Genomic DNA, 15,858 nt, shown 5'->3' on the forward strand with positions numbered 1-15,858 from the left:
GTCCCTACGACCCCTTACTTGGGCCTCTGGATGAACATTTCAGTGATAATATCACTAAGCCGTTGCCTCCCCATGTCATTAGCTATTGGTAAAAGTTACATTGACTAGTTGGATATAATTAGATCGACTATCAGAGCCAGATATGACTCATCTGTCAACCTCGTGTTGGATTGGCACTTTCTCATACAAAGAATGTGTGACATCATCAGGTTGGGTGGCATTAAATGCAACTGCAATAAGATTAGCAATATGAAATGTGAACTCTTCTCTCTCCACAAATCTGGGCTGACTTGTTATTTCCAGCCCTTTCTGTTTTAATACAAATTTATGAGGTTGCTGCCTGATACGAGGGAATCATGAAGTGATTTGACTGAGCTATCTCTACACAGCACATTGCCCATGCTCTGACCTTGCCAGCTCTGTATTTTTTATATTCTTCTCACATTTGACCCTTGGATTCCTCTGTTATCAGAATCTTGCTGCTATGGTGAATTGTGTTAGAAGACTCAACTGTCACGTTCTGTTTTTCTCCTCAAAGGTTTTGATTTTTAATGTAAACTTTATGAGCCTTTCTCTTTCTTATTTGTCCATTGAGGTGAAAATGACCACTGCTTTCATCACCTGACAGGTTTGCTTGGCAGGGTGACTATAGAGGTATCAGAGATAATGGGAACTGCAGATGCTGGAGAATTCCAAGATAATAAAATGAGAGGCTGGATGAACACAGCAGGCCAAGCAGCATCTCAGGAGCACCTGAGGTGCTCCTGAGATGCTGCTTGGCCTGCTGTGTTCAACCAGCCTCTCATTTTATTATCTGACAATAGAGGTGACTGTTCAGGCCAATCTGTTCTCAGAAGATTCTGCTGCAATATTTCAGGGTACCACACATGACAGAGCTTTGGATGAGTTGCTGGTTTAGGATTTGCTCTCTCTTTGACATGTGCTTGCTTTTGAAGGCTGCCACGACATTTTGTGTTTAATTCCATTCGAACTGTGGATGCTATGTGGCAGAAATTGCAGTTCTGGAGAAGGGTCACTGGGCCTGAAACATTAACTCGGATTTCTAACCACAGATGCTGCCAGACCTTCTGAGCTTTTCTGTTTGTGTTTTGTATTCAATTCCATCAGGTGTAGCAATCAGGGCTGAGCATCTCCCAGAACTGGAGATTCCTGAAGTGCCACCTTAAACAAAAAGTTCTGACACAGAGGCCGTACTGCTTTTCAATGTGGCCACTTTGAGGGATTAAGCATGAATTAGACAAATGAGTTGATGTGTGGTTAGAGAGGACAAAAAAGTGGTGACTATGGAAGGGAGAGGAAAACTGAAGTGAATGTCAAAACAACTGAGGATCAGCAGTTGCTTGGTGGAGAGGCCTGAAGGAAGTAAGTGCCTCGGTACAACATCAGGCAGGTTTTTTGGGAGGCAGTAGTAAACGAGCAGTATTTTCTGGAGAGCCGTGAAGGAGGGTAATATAATAAGGAGCAAAGTGAGATTTGGTGATGACTTCCAGTTTAGCACATGACATTTTACAACACGAGAGGGTCACCTGCGTAAAATACAACCAAGCAAGAAGGTCCCACTGAGGGGGAAGGAGTCACCAATTGGCTGTAACATTTTGGTTATAGTCAGAATGTTAGTATGGGAATCTACAAGGAAATTGTTGTTTGGCAAATGTTTAGTTTGCAATTCTGACAGGATACGTGGAGAGGTGATGCAGATTGATCTTTCAGAAAAAGACTGAGTTATAGTAGTAGGTAAATGAATAGGACAAAAGGCAGGTGAAAGTATCAGTGAAAATGAAGGAAGTGACAGATGTGGTTACCCCCAAAATAAGTCATGGGTGCTACGGTGGTGATACTGCTGCTGTTAGACCTTTACAGTAACTGAAAATTGTTCAGGGCAATGGCATCAGAAACATAGTAGGCTGAAGGTAAATGTTAGGTAAGGAAGGAATAGTGGGTGAGGGAAATGGGGGTAGACAGAATACTTATGAGAGAAGAGGTTGAAGCTAGGTGAGTGGAAGTGTTAATAAAAGTAGATAAAAATAGTAAGACACAAATAATTTGAGGATTACATAGGAATGGCAGAAATCAAGCTCGACATGTCATAGTTTATACATATTCTGATATCAATCAATTACATTCTATACAAACTATTAATGCATCAAAGTGGCCTTATGGTTTCTGGCTCAGACTCGTGGAGTGATAGTCATAGATTCCAACTGTGGTTTTTCAAGGGAAAGGGAAAGTTTTTTAATGAGAAAATATGTGCCGGAACACAAGACAAAAGTAGAGGAGTGTCACTGGCTGTATTGCTCTTACAGACAGCTGGCATGGATATAATAGGCTGAAATCTCTCCGATACTGTAACCATTCTATGATGCTTTGATATTCAACAAATTATTCTATGGCCTTAGCAGTAAATTTGATACCTGTCCTCGCAAATGTATCCAATTTACATTAATATTCTGGGAGCTGAACAACGCTCCCACTTCAGTAACTAACAGTGCAAACACCTCAATAGCATCAAGATAAAAATTGTTTTAATGTCTTACCAATGCCCTACATCAAATAATGATCAAATTAACCTTAAGGTTAATCTTAATGCTTGTCTTAGCCTCGTTGTTCACAGCGTTAGCTTGATTCAATTATTTCAATAAATGCTCAATAATCACATTAAATCACCTTGCTTCTACATCCTGCTAATAGTGCCTAGCATTTCCTGTCGAAATGTGCACAACCTTGTATTTACCTGTATTACATTACTTCTCTGGTTCCTCAGTGAAGCTGCTGAAGTGGCCCAGTTCTCTCTGAATAATACCTTCCCCTTTAATTTGAAATCCAGCCTCACATCTTGGCATATTTCCCAAATGTAATGGTGCTGGTAGAAATACTCTTGTTTGCATTGTTTATGGAGGACGTGAATAACAGATATTGATTTAAATCCGCCATCATGTTCCCCAACAGAGCTTTTCTCATTTTATAGCCTATATTTTATATTCTCCCTCGATCTCCTAAATGAAGTGGAAGTTAAACACTTTGGAAAAATTTGAAAAAAGCTCATTTAATTTAGTTAGCTTCTTAAAGAATTGTGGTTGATTGGGAAGCATGACCTATTGCTAAAAATACATTGGATGCTGATTATGTGCATGCCACCCTCAGCATCAAACGAAAAGAAATGAAAGCGTAAATCATTTATTGGAAGTTGTTTCTAGATATATGCAGTCCTTAATTCTGCATGATTTTGTGGTCTGTTTCTGACCTTGTTATTGTAAAGACATAGATGACAAACTTGCATTAGATGATTTTAGATCTAAACAGAATACATAACCATGATTTTAGATTGAAACAAAGATATTTTCTTAACCATCAGGAGACTTTATGTGAAACATATGGAAATACTGAAATTAGTCTGGCCCTTTATTACGTTTTAGAGTCTTGGGTGGCAATTTTCTGCAGTTCATGGGGAAATTACCCATCAGTTTATTTTCAAAGGAAAGTGCTAATTGTTAGAGCTAATGAACCTCTCCTTTCTGCTAACTTTATTACAAGCTGCTTCTAAAGTTACAAAATAATTTCATGCATATCATTGAATGGTTATGTCACAGGAGAAGGCCATTTGGTCCATCATTCCATGCTAGCTCTCTCTAAAACCAAAACTTAACCAGTAAATTGGCCCACTTTTTCCCTATAGACCTGATTTCTTTTCCATTCAAATAGTTATCAATTCCCCTTCAAGAGCTACAATTGAATCTGACTCCAATGCATTCCACTCCAGATCTTAACTATGCACTGTTTGAAAAAAGATCCTCATGTTGTCTCTGACTCCTTTTTGAATGATATTAAAACAGTGTCCTCTGGTTCTCAACTCTTCCATAAAAGAAACAATTTCTCCTTATCTACTCTGATCATATTTCACCTGATTTTGAACACATTGCACTCAACCTTTTTTAAAGACCTAATTTCTTGAATTCATCCACATAACTGAAGAGTCTCATTCCTGGATCGATACTCTTAAACTCTTTCTGAACCCTCATCAGTACCTTCACATCGTCTTTTAAGCATAGTGTCCAAAAGTGGTCCACTATAACTTTATTACTTTGTCTGCTGGATGAATTTATTTATAAAGCTTAGGATCTTGTAAGCATTAGTGACGATTTTCTCAACCAGATCTCCCACTTCAATGATTTAAACACTTATGTGTTGTGTTAATAGGTTCCTACAAGCCCAAAGTTGCATTGATGATGTTAATCAGCTTTCTTGTTTCATTAGAAATGTCTTGTTGCATAAACAGGTTAACGTGTATTGGAATATTGCCCTATTTATGGATTACATGAATATGACCTATTGCTGGGGAATTGTTACGATGCACTAGCCTTAGTTTTGTCTTTTACCAGCTCCTTTTTAGGATCAACAGTAGGTCATTCAACCCACTGAGGTCACAAATTAGACTTGCTAACATTGGATATTGCAACACAGTGAAATTAAAACATGTAATGACCCTCATCATTGCCCAATTGTCCATAAACAGGCTTTATGAATAACAGATATAAAACATGAAGTGTATAGCTTAAATATTAATTAACAATTTAAGATTAACATTGTAACTTTAGGTAAGTTAAACAATATAGTAATTTGATTAATGTCTATGATTTAAACCCAAAATCCTGTTTGATCATAATCTCCATTTATAAATATATACAGTCAGTCAAAGTTAAGGAATAAATTTAAAGAAAAAAAGCTAACTGGTCAGTTCATTTAAGTAGTTTCAGATGATGATTGCTAAACCATCATGAAATCCATGGATAGTGAGTTGTTCACAGGTATATAGGCCTGTGTATCTTGCCTGAATTCTGAAGTCACTGGTCAATACAACAGCTTCAGCAGATTGATGGAGACATTTACTTATATCTTATAGACTGGGGTTCTTTCTCAGAACTTTCATTAATTCAATATCTGGTGGACAACTAGCAAGGAACAAAACACTGTCTAGCAACAATCACAGCAAAACTGCCTTCTGCCCAAAATCCAATCCAAACCATTTTGATGTTTGGTTTCTTTTTTTTTTAAACAGCATTCTCCTTGCTTTTTGACTGATTTACACTGCCCTCCCTTTAAGTGACTCTTTTAACAGCCAATGCTTCCTTTGTCCCATTCACTCTATGGACTTCAATTTACTTATTGTACTGTTATGTAACATCTTATCGGATGCCTTTTGGAAACTTACGTACATAATGAACCTCATCAAAAAAAAGCTAAACTGAATTAATTAAAGAGATAGCTGGAACTGCCAATGCTGGAGAATCTGAGATAACAAGGTATAGAGCTGGATGAACAGAACAGGCCAATGGAGAGATTGCCAACCAAATTGCATGCCAAAAGAAAATTAATGAGCAGGAAGGCTGACGTTTCGGTCCTGGATCCTTTTTCAGAAAAAAGGTCTAGGCCCAAAACATCAGCTTTCCTGCTCCTCTGATGCTACTTGGTTTGCTGTGTTCATCCAGCTCTACACCTTGTTATCTCTGAATTAATTAAATGTGTTTATCATTTTGAAAAGTTCTATCACTGTTGACGCTAAACCAATTGACTTGTAATTGTTGCTTTTACCCTCTTCTCCTTCTTCAAACATTTGCAATTCTCTAGGCCTCTGGCCCACCACTATACCTAAGTTATGACTAGTGTCATTTCAATTTCCACCCTTAACTCTCTCAGTATCCCCTCCTTGTCATCTGCTCCTGATGGCTTATTAACTGTAATTCTAGACAAATTATGTAATACCTCTTCTTCATAAATTTTTAATCCCTGAATTATCTCAACTGTCTCTTTTTTCACTGAGTTTTGCAACATCTCTGTTGTTGGTAAAGACAGATCTAAAATGTTCATTTAACATCTGAGACATGCCCTCAGCAACGTGTAAATCTCCTTTCAGGTCCTTAATCTGTTGCAATCCTCCTATATGACTCTTTGACTCCTCTTGTGCCCACGGAAGACTTTTATATTTTCCTTTTAACATTGTTGCCAGATTCTTCTTATACTTTGCACTTGCTGCTCATTCCTTTCTTCATTTTCCCACTGAACTTTCTGTATTCAGATTGATTCTCATTTGTATGATCAACCTAATATCTAGGAAAGGTGTCTTACCTGAACTTGACTGTCTTCCTTCCTCCAACAGAATTAATTTTGGGACTGAAAGGTCCATGGCTAAACTGCCCATTTCACCATCAAGTGAGGCTGTTGAGATGCCAATTATGTATTAATTAAGGGTCTCAGCCTCCTGGTGCTGGGATTGCTCCAGCTGCAAGCCAACCTGTCACCGTGCATTGTGCTCGGCATATAGCCTGTCAACTGTGTTGGGCCCCCCAGCTAAATGAGCTCTGTGCCTGATCGAAGGGCTGGAGTTCTGAAAGCAGGGGTGTCTGCTCAGTACCAGACTGTATCTTTGCTTATGAATACCACTGGCCACCCTCCATCTCTGTGACTCCCCCAAAACCATAATCCCGGCCTGCCCTCCTGCCAAAAAAAGGTCAGCGACCTCACACTGAAGTCCTCTACAATCCTGTAGGCCCTTCCTGCAGCAAGCATAGTCTTCTCCATGGAACTGCTGAGTGTAGGAACTGGCAGCTGTGATTGGCCATCAGCTGTCACTGGACAGGACTTCCACCTCCAGGGTCAGGATTCCAGGTGAAGACTCATTGTTGTCATTGCCCATGGCTTGTTGGCATTGGATTGAATGGCTGTTGTTGTAAAGAGTCAGTGCAGATCTCTTTCTGCTTCATCTCACTCTTCACCTCAGTCAGAATCCAGGGAATTGTTGTCGGAAATTAAAAACCACTTTGATGCTTCAGTACACTTATTAAAGTTTTCATTCAAGCATATACTGGAACCACACTTGGCAAAAAGCTCACTACGTTCTCTCCCTGAAACAACAAACGATATGATAATTTATAGTCCTAACTCTCACATTTCATTACACATGCAATTTCACAGTTTATTTGTCATTGACAGTCTAAGGGATGACATTACATTTTCTTATCAATAACCAGGGCTGTGGATATCCCTTTCATGTTCTTTTTAAACTGTATTATGCATTGTTATCACAGTGCCCTACATACTCCTCCTGACTATTCCCTTATCATCTATAGTGTGTTTTTTTCAGCTTCATGAAGTTTCATTCATTGGTTCAGAAACTTCCATGCTCACCTAGCTTCTCGTGGTATTGGTTACATATCCCATCAGACATTTCTATCAAGCTTAGAAAAAGGGCTTTTAGCTAATTTTGTCTATTCTAAAACTATGAATAAGCATTTAAATATCAACTGCAATCAATTTCCTCAAGTAGTCTCATTTCAAAACTTTTACTTCGTTTGGCCTACCTTTCTCCCAAACAGCAGCTTACCTTATCTGTGCCAAAACTATCTCCCCTGTAAAGGTAGCCCATGGTCTTGTCCCTGACATTTTAATTTCAATTTACCGGAATCAGATCAATTCTTACAGCATTGGATTTAACTCTCCTCCAATTACTTTTACACTGAATGTAAAGATAAATGAATGCACCTCGTGTGATAAAGTGCCATTTTCCATTATGTTTCGCACAATTTTACTGAACCACTCATTGCGCCAATTACCAGTTGTTCTGTTATTGATCATGGGTCCAGTTCAGACTCTGGTCAGTGATGATTCTCAGCATACTGCTGATTGATGGCAGCATCATTTGTGTCAAATGTAAAATGCCATCTCTGTAGATTTGATGAGAGTTGGTTGCAAACGGCTGGAAACAGTGATAAAACGATTACATCTGCCAATAAAATTTAATAATTTTTGCGACATGATGGTCCTCATCAAAAATACAAAGACAAAATGTTAGCAAAATACTCTGGATGCTGGCAACCTGTACTTAGAAGAGAAAATGCCACAAACACTCACCAGATCAGATAACGTCCGCAGAGGGACAAAGAAAGTTAACATTTTAATGAATTTATCTTTCATAGCACAAGATGACATGAATGGTGAACAGAGGGATAACGAAGACAGGGGAAGAACAAATTCATAAACTGCATTTACTAAGTAGCAAAAGTAAAATTCTATGGCTGCACTAGATGGTGATAATGTGTACAAACATTGCTCAGCAATGGACAAAATGCCCACATAATCATGCTGCAGAGTGTGTGGGGTGTCATGATGGCTCACAGTAGTAGTTTGATGTGGCATTTGCACATTTTTCCAATGTCTGCATGGGTTTCCTCCAGGTACTCCAGTAGCCTCCCACAGTACAAAGATGAGCAGATTATATGGATTGCCATGCTAAAATTGCCCATGGTGTTCTGGGATGTGCAGGGTAATGAAATAGAATCCCTACAGTGTGGGGCCCTGCCTCCCTACTCTACCCTTGTAACCACACATTTCCCAAGGATAATCCATTTTGCCTACTCATCCCTTGACACTATGGCTGTGTTAACCATGGGAAATGCAGGGTTACAGGATAGGGGGAATTGGGTCTGAGTGGGATCTCTCTGGAGAGTCAATGTGGACTCATGGGTCGAATGACCTGATTCCGAACTGTAAGGATTCTATGAATTTGGAACTTTGAAAGAAATTCTTGGGAAGTTGATTTGAGCGAACAAATTCTCCCTGACTTTGCTGAGACTCTTCCGTGGATCCAGATGCTATAATATCAACTGGAAAGGGACTGGCTTCACATAGACTGTCCATGGTATCAACAAATACAACTTTGTGAATAAGGCTGTGTCTCACTGAAGTGACATCGCTGTTCCTGCCTGTGCATGAGCTGGTGGCTTGATTGTCTCTCATTTTGGATTTCTGCAATATTCTGCAAGGCAATGGGAGATGATAATGAGACAAATAGTGGCCCAGATGAGTTGTAAATGATTGCTGCAGAATCACTGAGAACCAACTGTGAACCAAGAAAAATTCAACAGAAGAGAGATTTGGTTTGGCCTGAGAACTAGCAGAAGAAAAGTGGGTAGCACCCATTATAATAAGCTGTCTTACTACCCATGTATCGACTGGGATTTGTCCTCCAACATCCAGCCCCACACCTTATTCTCTCCAGACGACTCAGATGCAGTCATCTTCTATTACTGACAGTGTCCGAGAGAAAATGGGAGCAATAATTAACATAGAAAGTTGTTGAATTCACTAGTACAGTTCAAAGTCTATAAATTGTCTCTTAGAAAGATGAGATGCTTTTAGCTTAATTGGAACTGTGTAGAAGTCCAAGGACAAGAGATCAGAATCAGACTGAAATTTAAAGTAGCAAACAACGAGAAAGTCAGAGGCACTCTTACACATTAAGTAGTGCCATTGGATCATCCAATTTTCCTTTGATATTGCTGCTGTAGAGAAGACCACAGCATTAGTATTAATAACAATGTAATAACTTGGAAGATGTAAATATTTATTTCACTGTTTAGAAATATGGAAAGTGGTGCAGAGTGGGCTGGACTTAAATTATGAGTTTAGTGTGAGCGGATGTAAATTGCACATTTGAATAGGGAGAAGCTTTGGGAAAGGAAAATTCTGAGTGTGATTGAGGACCGTAGAAGAGTAATAAGAGAGAATTGCTATTCACCATATTGAAAGAAGATTGGAGCAAATGGAAGAGAGCTAAATTTGACAGTGGTATAATGCTGGAAATGCCTGAATTGGTATAGATTGATTAGGTGAGTGTGAAGGCCAGTGGATGTTGAAGATGAGAGGATGCATATTAAGATTCTGTGAGGGGGGAAAGAATAGAGTGAAAGGACAAAAATTGGTTGGACGTGTCAAGGGCCCTGTCAAGTATAGTAGATTGGTGCAATCCTTCAGTGCTAATAAAACTTTTAAAAACCAGATCAAACGTGGGACCTCCCCCATTTTTAAAGAAAGAGAAAGGATGTTTACAAAGGCTTCTTCTCCTTTGAGGTTACTGTGCTTCAGTATAGGTAGTAACATTTTAGTTTTGGTTTTAGTTGTAACTTCAGCTTTGAACTCAGGTAGATGATGAGGAATGATTATCAGAAAATAAACTCCACAACTGTTGCTAGATAATAAAGTGTGAAGCTGGATGAACACAGCAGGCCAAGCAGCATCTCAGGAGCACAAAAGCTGATGTTTCGGGCCTAGACCCTTCAACTGTTGCAGCCATCTTTTGGTGCTCACTGGCTGCCACTAACTATCTGTGGCTATTAGCTTTTAGTTCTCATGTGCTGCCAACATGACATGGTTTCTTGAGCTACCTTAACAGTTTTCACACACAGCAAACGTTTTATTAACTGGCACCAATAGGACCAGGAGAGTGCTGGTCGATCAAATATTCCAGATAATCAAGAGGTCCATGTAATCAGTGTAAAAATGCACAAAGTAATAGAAATATAATGCAGGGGTATACACATCACTGTTATCATTTATTTACAGCATAAATTACTTAAATAAAACATATTGACAGAAAGCCTTCTCACTCTCACCCTCAACTGATGACTTGGACATTGCGGAGATCGCGATGATACAGTAAACCTCTGATATTTCAAGTATACATTTTTCTGGCTTGTTGAGAATGCCAGCTCATACAGTGCTGGTTAAAACAAAGTTTGCAATAGCACACAGACTGAGTTCTTGTTAAGACAGATATCTTGAAGTTTACAAACAATACTTACAGGTCACACTGCTCTAACATCACAGATTTTACAGAGTCTCCTTGCTATAATCTTGATGTTACTGTTCATGGCTAACACAAAACTGAATAGCTGAACACATATCACTAACGCCATTGCACTGAAAGCCTGACTGAAAGCATCTTTATATTAGAATACCACACATAACGATATCATGCAATTATTTTCAAGATACACTGCCTGTCAGGTCTTGAATCCATGTGGCAACTTAAGGATGAGAGCAAGAAGTGGCACCAGCACATGCACTGATGTTAATATGGAAGCATGCTGACATTCTAGAAAATTATTTTCGAATTGCAGATTCATGGTTATTCCAACTAGATGTTCATGCTATTTTGTAGTAATTTATTTAATGTTTTAGGGGTACAATTTGGAATATTATTTAAAACCACTCATTCCTTTGTGTGTAACAAACTGATAAAATTATGGTATGACCATCTGCTGGAATCAGATTCAATTGAAATAATAACAGGCTGGGAATAGATCACACTTTTCAGAAGTTCGATGGAATAGACTCTTAGGGCTGTGATAGTTGGACTACATTTAGAATTGACACAAATACTGTAATGAAATAAAAGAACCTATAGAAAAGAATCTTTTTGTTGCCTAAAATAAATTTAATAGCTGGATTTTGAAGTTAAAAGTTGAATAGTTATAGACTCAGAGAGTCATACAGCAAGATAACAGACTCTTTGGTCCAACCTCTCCATACCAAACATACTGAACATAAACAAGTCCCACCTGTCTGTACTGGCCCATATCCTTCCAAATCCTTCCTTTTTTCATTCATTTGTGGGATGTGGGAGTTGCTGGCTGGCCAGCATTTATTGCCCATCCCTAGCTGCCCTTGAGAAGGAGGTGGTGAGCTACCTTCTTGAACTACTGCAGTACACCTTCTGTGGATTAATGTGCTTAACTAAGTGTCTTTTAAACATGTATCAGTGATAATGGGAACTGCAGATGCTGGAGAATCCAAGATAATAAAATGTGAGGCTGGATGAACACAGCAGGCCCAGCAGCATCTCCTGGGCCTGCTGTGTTCATCCAGCCTCACATTTTATTGTTTTTTAAACATTGTGACTGTGCCCTCATCCACCACTTCCTCATGTAGTTCATTGCACAAGGGAACCATGCTCTTTTTAAAAATTTGCCCCAAATATCTTTTTTAAAATCTCTCTTTTCTCACCTTAAAAAATATTCCCCTTTGCCTTGAAATCCCCTATCCTCAGGAAAAGGCACCTACCATCATCCCTATCCGTATCCCTCATGACTTTATAAACTTCTATCAGGTCACTTCTCAACCTCCTAGTCTATCCAGCCTTTTGAATTGCTCTAATATTCCATACAGGCAACATCCTGGTAAATCTCTTCTGAACCCTCTCTAACATAATAATATTCTTCCTATAAATGGGAGACCAGAACTGGACACAATACTCCAGAAGAGGCCTCACCAATGTCCTGTACAACTTCAACATGACTTTGCAATTCCTATACTCAAAGGACTGAGCAATGAAGTTAAACATTCTAAGTTGTTATATTTTCCAAGCCTAGGTGCTGAGCAATTCCATTTATAGCACATTTAAGTTATTTTCTTTATGGTTCTTAAAATGATCTCTAATTTATATTTTTTTCTGGCTGATCTTGGGGGAATTATGACAAAACTAAGGGGTTAAGATGCAAAGTCTGATTGAGAGATTTGGTTGGAGAGACTGAATGGAATCAAAATTGTGGATTTCTCAATAAAGACGTTGGCTGTCATATCTGTCCTTACACCTAAAGTGTTTGCAAAGTCTCATAGAAGAAAGAAATCCTAAGCTGTTTCACTGTTTCACAAGAGCCAAGCAATGAATCTATCCATTCTAATCATTATCGTTGACATTCAGAGGCATTATCAATTCTAGATTCTCCATTTTCCACATTCTGCGGGTCACCAGTGATCAGAAACAGAACTGGACCAGTCATATAAATACCCCAGCGACAAAAGCAGGTCAGAGACAAGAATTCCAAAACCTGTTCCCCATCTGCAAGGCTCAAGACATCACTGTGATGGAATACTTTACACGTGCCTGGATGAATAACAGCACCAACTTCACTGAAACGACGTGAAATGGTAAGATTCTTGGTAGTGTAGATGAGCAGAGAGATCTCGGTGTCCACATACACAGATCCTTGAAAGTTGCCGCCCAGGTTGACAGGGCTGTTAAGAAGGCATACAGTGTTTTAGCTTTTATTAATAGAGGGATTGAGTTCCGGAACCATGAGGTTATGCTGCAGCTGTACAAAACTCTGGTGCGGCCGCACTTGGAGTATTGTGTACAGTTCTGATCACTGCATTATAAGAAGGATGTGGAAGCTTTGGAAAGGGTGCAGAGGAGATTTACTAGGATGTTGCCTGGTACGGAGGGAAGGTCTTACGAGGAAAGGCTGAGGGACTTATGGCTGTTTTCATTAGAGAGAAGAAGGTTGAGAGGTGATTTAATTGAGACATATAAAATAATCAGAGGGTTAGATAGGGTGGATAGGGAGAGCCTTTTTCCTAGGATGGTGACAGCGAGCATGAGGGGGCATAGCTTTAAATTGAGGGGTGAATGATATAGGACAGATGTCAGAGGTAGTTTCTTTACTCAGAGAGTAGTAAGGGAATGGAACGCTTTGCCTGCAACGGTAGTAGATTCGCCAACTTTAAGTACATTTAAGGTGTCATTGGATAAGCATATGGACGTACATGGAATAGTGTAGGTTAGATGGGCTTGAGATCGGTATGACAGGTCGGCACAACATCAAGGGCCAAAGGGCCTGTACTGTGCTGTAGTGTTCTATGTTCTAAATCTCCTGGGAGAAAGCAGACAGCTTAAATGGCTCCCCATCCACTAGCTTCAATATTCATTCCTTCAATCAGTAATGCACAGAATTGGGTGGACTGCAGCAATTAACTGAGCTTCCTTCCAAACCCATAATTGCTCCTACATGGAAGCACAAGGGTGGCTGATGCATAGAAACACCATCACCTGCAAGTTCCCCTCCAAACCGCAAACCATCCTGACTCAGAACTGTATCACTGTTGTTATGTCAAAATCCAGGAACTCCTTTCTGAACTGCATTGTGAATGTTCCTACACCCCATGGACTGCTGTGACTCAAGAAGGCAACTCATTACCACCTTGTCCAGCTGCATGTAGATTGAATGAATAAATATTAAAAAGGTCACCGATTATGTGATACAAAAAACAATGTCTTGCTGATATTACAGTAATAGAAATCAAGAAAGTGCAGGTGCAAGTGAGAGAAAAAAAAAAGTAATTTCTGGTTCTGAGATGGGATACGCAGGGCTAACACAATTAAAATATTTTGTACCATGAAGAAATTATTTAGCTTCCCCTCACATAACCCTCAACCCAACTGAACAAGTTTTGATCTAGTCTTTCTCATCCTGGCATGTAGCCAGATCTATTCATTGCCCACCCCCCTTGATTTAGCAAGCTTTGACACCCTAAAAATTCTCTTTAGAAATATAAACTGAGGACGATAGTGTAATCAAAGGTTCCTGGTAAACATAAGCTGGAAGACAGTAAGCACAAGTGGTCAGTAACTGTTAGATACTCAAATCAAGGAGACGCAGTTTGAGCCAGTGAAGGATTAGACTGGCAATCGGCATCCCATTGTTCCTTCACGTAGGAATGCAAGATTCCCTCTCAGACGGGCGTCTCAGTCAGAGGGTCAGGTGTGGAGAAAGGAATCTTTTTCATAGCTTGTTTCGATCAGCTGCTGAGAACTTCATTTGTATTTTTTCGCTGCTGTTTGTTTATCACCTTTACTAATGCCTTCTTCTCTCTTTCTTGCCACTACCCACCTACTGATAGCCAATTCATTTCTCCATTAATTGGCATCCCTGTCCCCTTCCCATCAAGCAGGTACAGATACACACACCCATTTATGCAGTCTGGCCTTTGCATTTGTAGCACTCGACCTGCACTGTCTCCCCGCCCCCCCCCCCCCCCCCCCCAACCCCTCACTTACTGTACTACTCTTGCTCCTTTCTCATCCCTCTAATGTTATTGCCCCATTTCTCCTCCTCTTTCCCCTTAACCTTCTGCCTGTTCCTTTGTTCACACCCAATCACTTCATCCTTCACCTGGTCTCTGCTCTATGCCCCTCCTCCATTCACTTTTCCTCCACATCTCCCCTCTCCCAATTCCCTCCCTCCTCATTCTCCCATCCCCCATTCTCTCAGTCCTAATCCCCTTCCTGCCTTACCACATCTGCCCATCATCCCTCATACCCTCTCCATTCTCAGTCCCACCTCACTCCTCCTTCGCTTCTCTCTTTAATTGATTTCTTCTACCTTCCTGCTGCCCTTCCCTCCTTTTTCTCCCTTTTATCCACGCCATCCCACCAATTTCAACATCTCTTTTCCCTTCTGTGACTCTTATTCCATCACATCCTCCTTGCATTTGACTTCTTTCTGTCACTCTCTTTATTTGTTTACCTTTCTCCTCCTCCTCCTAATTCCCTTTATTATCCATACTCGCTAATCTTATTTTCGAATTTGTCTTGTTGCTCTGGGAGATTGTTGAGCAATCCATTTTTGAGACTACAATGCATCAGCACATTTGCTTATAAAAACATATGTGCAAAACAGGCAGCGAGTGTGTCTTTGAAGTGACTACTTGCAAAATATATGGGACACAGGAGATAGTTTAATGTTTGTAAACCACGGAAATTTTAATGAAGAAATGATCTTTACAGGATATGATTGCGCTTTGGTGCATCACTATAAAATAACAAAAGGGTTTGGTATGTATTCTTGCTCATAAACATCTATGTTGGAGCTTTGAAATAATACACATTGACATTGTTTTTACCTTCAACAGCTGGGAAATATCCTGGATGCTGGAATCACCTGCCTGTTGGCGACAAAACCATCTGATCATTAATCTATTAAAGATGGGTAACAGACAGGTTTGACAATGCTTGGTGATCTGCTGTTCTAGATTAAATCCCAAGCAATGAAGATAAACAGGTATCCCAAATGGTATAAAAGTATTTTAACATGTGAAAATGAATTATATATCCCTATTTTTAACATTAATCTGTAAATAGCTCACAAATAATTTCCAACATTAGGAAAAGCTAACCTTCACTAATATGGAGATAAAAGATTTCCATAAATGCAATATACAGATATGTTT

The sequence above is a fragment of the Stegostoma tigrinum genome, chromosome 4, assembly GCF_030684315.1.
Source record: "Stegostoma tigrinum isolate sSteTig4 chromosome 4, sSteTig4.hap1, whole genome shotgun sequence".
Classification (NCBI taxonomy): Eukaryota; Metazoa; Chordata; class Chondrichthyes; order Orectolobiformes; family Stegostomatidae; genus Stegostoma; species Stegostoma tigrinum.